This window comes from Saccoglossus kowalevskii, chromosome 18 (assembly GCF_978046115.1).
Source record: "Saccoglossus kowalevskii chromosome 18, keSacKowa6.1, whole genome shotgun sequence".
Taxonomy (NCBI): domain Eukaryota; kingdom Metazoa; phylum Hemichordata; class Enteropneusta; family Harrimaniidae; genus Saccoglossus; species Saccoglossus kowalevskii.
In genome coordinates this window covers 10,120,312-10,133,250 of record NC_140658.1, presented here as the reverse complement: position 1 = coordinate 10,133,250, position 12,939 = coordinate 10,120,312, and positions in this window count along the sequence as shown.

Below are 12,939 nucleotides of genomic sequence, written 5' to 3'. Positions count from 1 at the left end.
AGATTTTCCATGCACAAAAATATGTACTAATGCCGTGATGGGACTTTATTCCAACAAAAGAATTTCAATCCAATTTTTTGTTGGCATTTATTATAAAATATACACTGTTTTATTGCCACTTGTATGTATACCTGCCTTGATGAAAGCCACTCTGGTGCCACTCTGATTACAATCTGTTGTTTTGTTGTATTTATTTATATTTACTATTTTTTTGTAATTATTTTGTATTTTGTTTATGTTCTTTGTTTTTAATGCTTGTGATTCGGTCTATTTTTAACTATCACCTTGTTTTGACATTCGCAATTACAAAACTTTAAAAAACTATCAACAAAAAATAATAATCTAAATAAAATAAAATAAAAAAACTGGGATCTTAATTTAATCAGATTGTTCTGGTGCCCATGCGTTGAACAAGTTGCTGGTGGTGTATATCATTGCATGACACAAGTATTTGACTGGGCAATGCATTGGCCAACTTCATGGGCAACTCAATTACTTGACAGGGAACATTTTTTTTCCTTTGTTCTTTGACAATTTTGCCAAAAATAATGCCCCTAATAATCCTTACAGTATAAATTTGATGACGAACACTTTCTAATTCTCAGTAAATTCAGTGGCTCATTTCATTAACTATACATAAACATAGATTTAGTCTTCTTGTCTACCAAGGCAGAAACCAGGCCTGCATAACCCCAAGCACTCGCATATCAGCTCTGATTGCTTGCTTGTTTTATTTTTCTGACAGCATATATAACTTGTTACATTTTAGAAACCATGCCTTCAAAAGTTACTTTAGCCAATGACTTGTTCTGTTCACGTTAATCAATCATAAACACTTCCTAAGACATTAGTAATGACAAATGTTATTGTGTTAATTCAAACTTCATATAATGAATGTTTTATTTCTAGATTAAAAGGAAATATTGAAAATAACACACACTGACAAAACTGTCTAAAATTCAATAGCCATTCAATTATCAAAAACATTACTGTATCTAAAAACACTGAGATAATGCAGATTCAATCAACCCATCACCACTTTTAGAAATTCTAATATAAACGGTGAATATAATAGAGCAAAAATACAGCATTTAATAATATAACTGCAAGCAATAATTAGGGTGGTTTTAAATATGGTTTAACAATTATAAATATTTAATAAAATAATTGCCATATAATGACTTGATATTTTGGTTATATATCTATATTGTCAGACAACACAATTATATCACCGTTTGCATGACCCTATTTGCAACAGTGCTTATCCCTAAGCATCTACATAGGTATGTATCAAGTTTTAATAAAATCTGTTTAATGCTTAAAATTGGTTGATTATAATAGTAAGTTTATTCCTCTTATTATAACCAATACAATAAAAAAAAAATAGAATCAAAAACTAAATACACTGCAAGAACATAAGTGAGAATAGGATCAGAAAATAGCAGTCAGGTGACTGCTAATCTAATCCGTTCCCACCTTCTTAAATAAATAGTCATAATAATTAATAGAGCTTGTCAATTAAATAGCAAAAAAAAAATATGAAAATTAAATTATCTGTTACACAACCAGCACCAATCACCACAGTAGAACGACTTGTAATAAACTCAGGATTTATTTACTAACGGAAAGTTCGCTGGCAATCTGGAGACTTACAACAAGATATTAACGATATAATACAAATTGTAGTATTTCAGTTTGGATATCATGAACAGTACCCCAGACCATTCGTCCCGGTGTTATCGCTATCGCCACACGAGACTCCAGCTTGTCTCCTATACAATTTGACTGCGCACATCCAGAAAGTAGATGTAGCTGTGATTGGTGGAATACTAATGAGTTGAGTGTCAATCAAACGCCCACGCTATCTTTAGTAAACAAAGTCACGTGACACGCGCCATTTTAGTTTTGATTAGTTCATCGGATCGGAGTGTCGGTGCTCGCCATCCATAAATCAAATCAAAATGATTTCTAAGGAAATTGTCGCTAAGTACATTTGAACTGCGGTCATCATTGCAAATTGAATGTGAGAAAGTTATGGAACGTCGTTTTGAACTTGAACGTGGTCGGGCAGGCGATTTCAAGGCAGCACGCTTAACCCTTTCGTTCACAGGTTGGGAGATATTAGAATGACTGACAATTTCACGCCACTGTTTTACATTATTGGCGGATTTTTCTGCGCTATCAATCTTTCTCTTACAAACTAGACATAGATGAGACGACAGAGTCGCTCTTTTCACAACGTCGCACTGGATCAAATTGGGAAGACGATTTCCATAAGTTATCCCTCCTGCTTTTCCTGGCTTGAATAAATTCACACACGACTTTAACTGTCCACAAACTCGAAGACTACACGAACACAGTCTACAATAGTCGTCCGCAACAATATGTATGTATTTCTTCGGTGTACTGATGCACGAATGCACCGTGACACGGTGTTTCTCGGGTGTCGCCATCGCTGAGAATGCCGCCGGCGCAATTTTTCACCCAACTCGCGATTCTGTTTTGCAACATTTTATCAATATTCCCTTTGACAAAATCGCCGACAAAAGCACCGCTTTGCTGATCTTTTGTTCTATAATTCTTAATGCAAACACCGTCCCTAGTAGTAATTAGTAACGTCGCCTAGTACATATGAACGGTCGTCATTGCAAATCGAACATCCTTTTGAAATTTGGACGTCGGGCAGGCGATTTCAAGGCACCGCACTTAAATATTAGCAACATATTTTTCTGAGCGGTTGTTTATTCTCTTTCAAACGAGACATAAATGTGACGACATAGTCGATCCCTTATCCACCGCTAAGAATGCCGCAATGTTTCGTTCGTTTTGCAACATGCCACAAATCGTCGAAAAAAACACCACTTCGACGGAAGCTTGCGTAATAAGGGGGTTAAAACAAGAAAACAAATGCCATGTTTAATACATATCGACCTGTTTTACTTGCGAAAGATAACGGAACATGAACTCGTTTCGTGCGACTTCGGAACCCGAAGGAACACACCAACAACGTTGAATTTACCCGCTATCTTCCAAATATGGTATATTAATTTATTCAGTTGTTTATTTAGAGTGACGTCCGCGGTCGAATGCGATTGGCTATCGATGTCAGTGCAAAGGTCATATGAATATTAAAATTAAGTGGGCGGAAGGAAAATTGTATAGGAGACAAGCTGGAGTCTCGTGTGGCGATAGCCGTAACACCGGGACGAATGGTCTGGGGTACATGAACAGTTACTGGGTGTAGGAAAAATGATTGGGTAGCTCCTGAAAATTTCCCCTACAAAGTTGTAGAAAATGTTATTATTATTTGAAGTTATTTTGTTGGCTAACTTTTCGCCAATTGTAACGAAAAACTCATTAAAGTCATTCGCAATATTTTCTAAATCTGTGTGTATAATTGGGGCGCCATTATAGTCCAGGTTGACTTCTTTTGGTATAACTAAATTTGGTTTGGATGTGCCAATGAGTTCATTGATTACTTCCTAGTTCTTGTTCAGATTTCCTTTATTAGAGTTAAATAAATATGTGTAATATTGCTGTCGGACTTTCCGTAGTAACTTTGTCAGAATGTTTCTGTATTTTTTATAAGTTTGCACTTTTTGTTCTTCGTAAATACTTTTAATCATATTGCCAAATAAACGATGTTTTGTTCTAATCCATTTCCTAATTGCCAATGTTATCCAAGGTTTATCTTTGCTCCATTTTTTGCTGACTTTTTTTAATTGCATGTTTATGACATATTATCAAAAAAATTTTGTTGAATTTAGTGGTCGCCATATTAACATCCTGACAATCCACCCATGTTCCTGCTCTCAAATCGGATCTAAACGAGTCTACTTGGAATTTGGAGAAATCTCAGGAATACATATAATTGTTATCTTTATGAATTGGCAGTAGAGGGGAAAAAAAACAAAAAAAAAACTGGCAGTTGATCAGAAAGATCTTAGATAATAGTACCTGAAGAAATATCTGTTTTGCATATATCAGTGTATATGTGATCAATAATTGTTGAATTGTTGTTCTAGTCAATATTGAAATCTCCAACTAAAATACAGCCATTGTATTGTGTTTTGATCTCATTCAGTGTAATCTCAAGATTACTGATAAAACTGTCAATTTGTGTAGCTATGGGGTCTATACAATACTTCATTGATGTATTTGTGTTTGCCAATCGAAATTTCTAAAAACAAAGACTATTATTATAACACGAACTGAGTTAAAAACAGAGTACTGTAGATTATTTTGAATGTAAATGCCTACCCCTCCACCTCTTCTACCATCATCTTCTGCAATTTGCTTCAAAAGATGTCCATAGACACGATTGTCCGCCGTATAAAAAATGAACACGGAAAAGCGTCAAGTTGAGAAATCATGTCGATGAAATTCTTGATTCTGCCCATGTTATGTTCCGTCAGCTGTTCTTTCGGAATAGACGTAATTTTTTTATATGAGTAGTCCACAGGGGCTTGACGATCTATTCGTCTCAATGCGTGGACGTCTATGGGGCCGAGCGACTATGTCCCGGTACAGGACCTTGCCCTTGCTCAAAATAATAGAAATTATAGAATTAAAACAGTTTTTATTTTACTTTTATTTTTATTAAATTATTTTATTAAATTTAATCATCACGCTCCGAAACCACGAAAATCACTAATACTTTATATATATAGTGCAAGCTGATCAGCCGGAAACAAGTATTAGCTCGGCCCCATAGACGTCCACGCATTGAGACGAATAGATCGTCAAGCCCCTGTGGAGCGACCGGTCGACTTAGAAGGCGCGAGTTGATCCCGTTTCCCCCGTGTTTTTCGATTATGCCGTGTATAGTACTGATCACAGTCTCATTGGCTAAATATCGCAGCGAAAATTCTCAGCCTCGTCAGCCTCTGACGTACTATATATGACTGGGTTGTAGGATCAACGAACCTAGAATTTTGCTTTGTGAAATTATTAAAATAGTTGTGAGAAAAATTTACGTACATTGTACCGATAACACAAACTAGCGCACAAAACTTCAACAGATAGTACGTTCCATTATAATTTGGGGGATTGCCGCTTTTAGTGCGACACTGTACATACAGTGTGTCTTATATTTTAATATCTCATACATTGTAATATAAAGCAAAGTACGCGGAATATTTAAATACATTGAAATTGGGGGTGTAATCCTTGAATCGATTTCCAGAACACTTGACTTGTGTGTGTTCCTCGTAATGAGTGCGACGTCTCCTTTTGGTGTTAGTTTGATCCAAGGGGGTCAGATAACGATCTTTAGACGCGTACACCAAAGCAGTCACCAACGTAGCTGGCAATGTTGCTGTTTTGGTGTTCGGAACAATATGGCGATGACAGTAGTTATGTCACAATTTTTGACTCCTGTCTTTGCAGTTCGTCTGTCCATATTTGTGTGTGTGTGTATGTGTGCGTGACCATCTGTTCCACTGATAAAGAACCATATGTTGGTTTTTGATGAAACTTGATGCACAGAAGATGCTCTGGGCTAATGCGCAGATTTGATTACCTAATTTGCATGATAATTAGCTTTTTTTTAGCTGTTCCATGACTGTTTTGCTCTAACAATTTGCTCTAATACTGTAAAGGGGTTAATTATTCACTGGGTTTTAATTTTGCTTATTTCCCTGAATGGAAAATGCGCTTAATTAAAACCCAGTGAATATGTAAAATTTAGCATAGAACACATTATCTAAATGATAAACCGTGAATTTAAAACCCACTGAATATACCTAAAATGGTAAATCAGCGAAATTTAAACCCAGTGAAAATTAGTCATTTTACAGTAAAAGTACATTTGCTAACTTCATGTCTCCAATACCTTCAGCACACAGGAGTTCTTTCGCAGCTTTGATTTATGTCTGTGTTTTGAAATCACACACACTAAACCATTCAGGGTGAAGTTAGGCAATTGACAAGGTAGGCAATTATTTCATCTGAATTATCTGACTAAGGGTATTCGGAGAGGTTGTGCTTGCAGTAATTGAAAAAAAATATTTTTAGGGCTTGATAGGAAACACCCTAATTGCGGAACACCTTAAATATTTTCACCTACACAAGGTAATTAGAAACTATTCCTTTCTGTTAATTTTGTCAGAGTTTCTTGAGAATATCATGTCTTTCTCCTTTTACATCCAGGAGTTATGATGTTTTCCTTATTCAAAGATCCTTTCCTATTGTCTTCACATCTGAAATGAGAACCAAAAAAAAAATCATTTTAAACAGTATTACCGAATTCTGCCGTAAATTCGCCCATCCGAAAAATCGCCCTGGACGATTTCACGGCTGGTGGGCTCTTATTTGGGGTTCTAAATTTCAAAAAATGATCACCAAATATTTTTTGGGGACTTATATTTTGACTGAGAAATCCACCTATGCCGACTTTCAACGCCAGCAATTGGACCACCCAAAACGAAAGGAACTATTGCAGAAGCAAATCTAAAATTTTATACATTTTTTTCTTGCTGGATTAAAAATTAGACCGCCCAAAATTTCATTACAATATCACCCAGCACAACTTTCTCAAAAAAAAAAATCACATTAATGAACCTCGTGCACCAAATACAATTATTATTTTCATTTTATTAGTAACGAAAGTATATTCTAAAAGAAGTTTCAAACAAAAACGAACACAACTGCATTGCTTAGTAGCAAATGATCGCGGTAGCGCAATCCGGTCATGCTGCGTTTCACAATTGTTGATTATTATCTAGTAGTGAATATAATAACATGAAAAAAATTCGTTGAATTGTTATGAAATGCGATTTCTTGGTCCCATTTTATTTTTTTTTAAACTCCAAAATGCTGTTTAACGGCCCAGGGCGAATTTATGGCAGAATTATAGAATTATACATCTATCCTGCACTAGTTTCAATGTTTGAATTTTTTCTTATACGGGGAAAACTAATATGTGACAAACATTGAATGTGTTCTAGGTTATTGTGTAGAATTACCGTAAAATCTGTATTAGAAGCCGCATCCCCAATACCGGTAGAAGTCGCACCCATCCTTTTTGAATAATTGAGAACCAAAAATTAATCATTTGTCATATGTGTAGATGCTCTAATAGAAGCCGCATTCCCTCTGTTGCATTGTACTATTTTAATAGAAGCCGCAGCTTCTAATACAGATTTTACAGTACTAGCCCATGTTTCTGTGAGGCAAATAATGTCATGGTGTGCAAGAAACAAGATAAAGTTCCAGCAAATGAAACGAGTATTGAAATCTTGGTTCTTTTCTTGTTCAAGTTTTTATGAGTTTCTTTATTACTGTAAACTTTGTAGTAGAATCAGTAGCCTACAATGTAGCTATTAAACTGATACAATGCAACAGAGGGAAAGTGGTTTTTATCATCTATACTTATAAGGAATAGTGAATTCTCAATTGTTCAAAAAAAATGGGTATGAATTCTGTTGGGGATGCGACTACTAATAAAAATTATACAATACCTGTGGAACTTTTTCACACTTGTACATATCCTTTTGTGAGATTTTGCAATCTTCCCATTTTTCACGGAACGTCGAAGAAAGTTTCGTATTTTCTGCGAATGTTCTTTAGCTAGTTCTCTATCTCTGCATGACTTCAAGATCTTATTGTCCCACTTCTTTGCTGCACTTCTAATTTTTTCTCAGATGCCAATGTCAACAGTTATAGAATCAGTATGTGTTGTCGATTTTTTGTCACTGTAAAGAAAATGTGCCAAACCACAGTTTTTGCTGAATAGAACTGGCATACCCGCTGCTAGGCAGTGTAGACCTGTGATGCTGAAAGGTCGCCTTACATCTCCATCCACTACAAGAGTACACTGCGGAAGGAGGTCAACAAACTCCTGAGTTGAAATGGATGAGGACACCATAATGTCCAATTTTTCTTTAAGCTTTCTTGGAAGTATTTTCTGAAGATGTTTTTTGTAGTTGCGACATACAAGTTCACTTTTAGACTCATCTGGGATATGGAGATGAACTCTCAACTTGATGAAAGAATTTTCTAATTTATAATGATCTGCGACATTGCACAAAGCAACTGCAATAGCATCGTAAGTTGTCCATGAATCAACATTGCCACATTGAACTCTGTCAATGGCAAGGACTTCTATAGGATGTGACAGAGCCTTGTTTGGACATAAATTCAATCCCCAAAAATCTGGGTTTGGAGCTGGTATATAATCAAGAAGTTCCACATTATTGGTCCAGGATCGTTTCTTTTGATTCAGATCAGCATAAACACATGGACCAACTGCTACAACCAACGATGACTGACTGGCACAGCTTCTTATTTTATCTTCCATTGCCATCAGTTGACAGTCAGGTGAATCCCCTGGAATAACGTGTACAAAAGTGACTAAACGGGCATCGCTAAAAATAGCGTCTTTTTCTGTGATTCCACAAGCAGCGTGAGCAGTGTTCTCATCAGCTACAGCAAAATGTCCTATAAAAAATACAGAAACATTCTGACAAAGTTACTACGGAAAGTCCGACAGCAATTTGATCTTTTATGCCCCTCAGCTCAGGAAAATAAGACTCGTGACAGATGTACCAATCTAGTGATGGAACTTGACCCCCTTCACTCAGATATTTTTTTTTTGATCCCAAGACTGGTTGAATTAGCTGAACTCCATTGCGTATTGCGTCTTCTTTGTCTGCCCTAGTTGCATCCAAAACCATAGAATATACAGAGTGTCCCTCTTTGCTCAGTTCTACTGCAACCTGCCTATTGATGAAGGAAACAGATGAATCTGCTGGTCTTGGAAGCCATTCTGGTGCCAGAGTTAACACACATTTTTCCTAATAATATAGAAAAAACAAGCCATGCATGGCACAGCCCCTGTTAGTTATAGTAATACAGCTGCTGGAATATAACCATGTCAGGAATATGATTATGATGATTGTTTAACATTAAAATGATTGACATTTATTTCTGATCGTCAAACAAGTACTTGTCCATATTGGGAGATATTGCTCTGGAACAGCAATCATTAAAACAAAATGGCCGCCAGTCAGCCATTTTGAATCCAATCTGAAAAATAAAAAGATGTGCATCAGGAACCCATAATGTCTAATGTATGTACTAAGTTTGAACGAAATCATTCATAAATGCCAGAAATGCTTGATATTAGATGATTTTTTACCACAAAAATGGCCACCATTCGGCCATTTTGAATAGGATTGAAAAACCAATATATCTGTAAATCTATGACATGATGTATAATGAATATTAAAAATTTGAACATAATCTGTCATAGCAAGTCAGAAATATGGGTCTAGAAGCCCATTCATTAAAACAAACTGGCCGCCAGTCAGCCATTTTGAATCTTATCTGAAAAACAAAATGATGTACATCAAGGTCTTATAATGTCCAATATATATACCAAGTTTGAACAAAATCCATCTGTAAACAGCCGCGAAATGCTTGATTTTGATGATTTTTAGAACAAAAATGGCCGTCATTTGGCCATCTTGAATCAGATCGTGAAACAAATTGATGTGCATATGTATAATATATGTATGATGTATGTGTAAAGTTTGATTGTGATTGGTCCAGGAATTTCTAAGATACAGGTCCGGACGCACGCACAGAAACACAGATGCACAGAGGTCAAAACATAAGTCCCCGTTTTCGGACTGCGTCGGAACAGGGACTAAAAAAAGAATAATTTATGGCAAAGTGTTAGGAACACTGGAAAAAACAAAACATCACTTGCAAATGACCATCTATACACAAAAATAACATTTTTTTCAAAGTTCTACTATGGTAGCATGGTTATACTATGGTCTGATAAGAAATCTAGAAAAAATTCAACTTAATTTTATCATGAGAAAATGTTTTATCATGCTCAATCAATTTTGGTATCAATTACTTTGTGGTGGGAAAAGTAGTTTTTTGTCGGCAGAGTTATGATTCAAACTATACATATGGTAACATATTGGATTACTGCACTATAAAGTAACGGTGGATGGACTTTCTGGTTGTGGACATTTCGACTGTGGACGTTTCGGTCACGGATGTTTCGGCCTAAGTAGAGTCCAATGGATTCGGAAATATGATCTTAGCCACACATATTTTAAATTTTCTAAACCAAAGTATAAGTGTATATAAAAAATAGGCCTGTTGCTCAACAGCTATTGATGTTATTTCCATTCGCAAAATAACAAGCAGTCTGTAGCTTAAATTTAAAATATTCTTCAAAATTACAAAAACTGATATATAAAGTATCTTTATGAAACAAGCAAATATGACAATTTTGTACTTGGCTACTAAATTTTCCAGTTGGACACCAGAAATTCAAACTTGGTTGCCAATGACCACCAGGAAAAAAATCAAACTTTGAGGGCTGCTAAAAATATCTAAAAAGATATCGTCAAGAAATGAAGCACCTGAGATCCTTCAACTATTGAATGTTCTAGAAAGTTTCAAAGCCATATCATTTTTTCAGAAGTCAAAAACATAAAGTTGATAGCAATGGACAGTCAGCAATACTGTAAGCTTTGCTCGACAGTGACACATGAGATAAGAAAATAGAAAAATACTGTTTCTGTTGTGCGTGTTCAAGTACAATGAATGTACAGTTTTGACTGCAGTGTTCTCCACAAACTAAAATTGATGGAAGGAGCTTGGTCTGAGAATGTAAAAGTGGGCGTGGCAGTACCAGGCCAGCCAACCTGGGCGCGGAAGTGTTTAGCCAATGTGAGTGGAGCAAGATAAAGGACATGTACATAAATACATTTGTTTTATTCCCTAGAATAACTAATGTATAAATATCATGTACAGTGTATGGTTATTATATAATAACAATTATCTTAATTTGGTGATTAGTTATCTCAAACATCAAGTTGAATTCTTCTTCCAATGCTCGTTGTCATTTCCTGTATTTTTTTTCTGATGAGTAGTTATAGTTGCCAACTCAAGAACATGACTATAATTGGTGGTATGGAGTAAAAAAATAAATACAACAAAGCTTATGTGGAATAAACATTAAAAGCAATATAAATTTTCTGTTACGGTTATTTACATTTTTCACTGATACTATACTGCCTTTAAAGGTTTTCCGGTAACATTTCAAACGACGTTGCGTAAAAACGGCCATGATGTACAGCATGATGTGTTGACAACAAATTTCACATAAATATGCATGAAATACTGCTATTTTTATTATCGTTAAATGCATGGGTCTCAACATATTGCTTGCCGCCGAAATCCCTTTCATTACGTGTCTGCAACATGATAAACGAGTTGAAGATTTCTCGTGTTGCCTGATTTTATCCTCGCCGCACGATGTACACGGCTAACTTAAGCAACTGTTAGAATCCTTTTTACAAAATTATTTGAGCGAACTGAAAAATTCGACAGAACACTCCTGTAAAAACAGACGAAATAGTAATATTCTTAAACCTGAAATTTCCAGCTCAACACATTGTTTACAAAAATTGAAAGGTCAAGATGACACCATTTTGAAAGGTCAATAACAACGCATGGTACATGTAACACGCCCGTTGATTCGATTGTATCAACCACTCAAACATTTGTATTTTATAATGCTCTGTTAAGATTTATTTAAAAATCACAAGAAAAAATGTGAACATTTTGATAACAAAATATCACAAAAGAAAAAAATGAAGGCAGACGCAGGATAGAAACCCATCCCATAGGCTCAGCGGACCTACATGTATGGTCCGTTGAGCCATAAACAATGGATATCTAAATGCCCATGTAAAATGGCACGTCACTCAATGTGTTTGTCTACTGGCCACAAAATCACCATTTTCCATAAACTGAATATCTTTAAAAAAACCTATACTTCCAACACTTATTGTTATGAAATGACTGATATCAACACATACATGTATAACGATAGGTGTGAATTTCACAATGAAAGAAAATCATTATGTCCTCTTATGCCCATCACATACAGGGGTTTTTCTAGAAAAAATGAACAAAGCGGAAGCACACACACTGGCGAGGGAGCAGAGCAGTGACCAAGCAGGCGGGATAAGTGTGGAAGGTGTGGAAGGGTGGATCGACCTGGAAACGCCGTATCGGAAGGCTTCTGTGCTGTATTAACTGTGTATCTATCGCCACTGAAATATTTTTTGAGTAATTTTAGTGTATTTGGTGTCCAGACACATTGTCAGCTGGTGTTGCTGGGAAGTTTTCCCGGAGAAAAATATATTTGAGAAAGATTTCATGTTGTACGGCAGCACGGAAGTGCGCGGCTCTAGAAATATAATTATGACTAGAAAGTTCAATCGACAATTCGGTAAGAGGGCGCCAGCCTAGAGTATCAGGGTGCTGCGCCCCTGTTTCCCGATTTAGAAAAACCAATGACGTATATCAACAATAAAAGAGGTAAGTTAGATCTACAACTAACAATCAGATTCTCATGATCACCAGTCATAAGTGTCTTCATAACACACAACATCTTTTTTTTTTTCAAACAATTACATCAAGTCCATTGTGACTATCGTAAATGGGTTATGCCGTATAAACAGGTAAAGGTATGCTTCACCAGAATCATAACTGTGTCAAAACATTTTGAATAAAGCACAGAAATCAAAGCAGAATAAACATTCTCTGGTCAAGTAATTAAGGTCAAATGATTTGTTTGTCCTTTTAGTAATTTTGAGCATATTCACTGTATGCACATGTTAAGAATATTCAAACTCACAAAAACTGATTGGACACCTCAGCCCATTCTTGAAGAATGTGTACTACCAGAGGTACATTACTTGGGGTTTGTAACTACGGTGACATGATACCAAGATCCCGTCACAATCTCGCTCTCGCATAAGCGTTCCAACTCAGAAAAAATGCGAATGCGCATGCCCGAGGTAACTAGGATACTGGGATGTCCAGGTGGATCAAAATAGCTGCCCACGATATGACGTATTACGAGAACTATATTTTCTGTACATTTTCGATGTATTACATTTT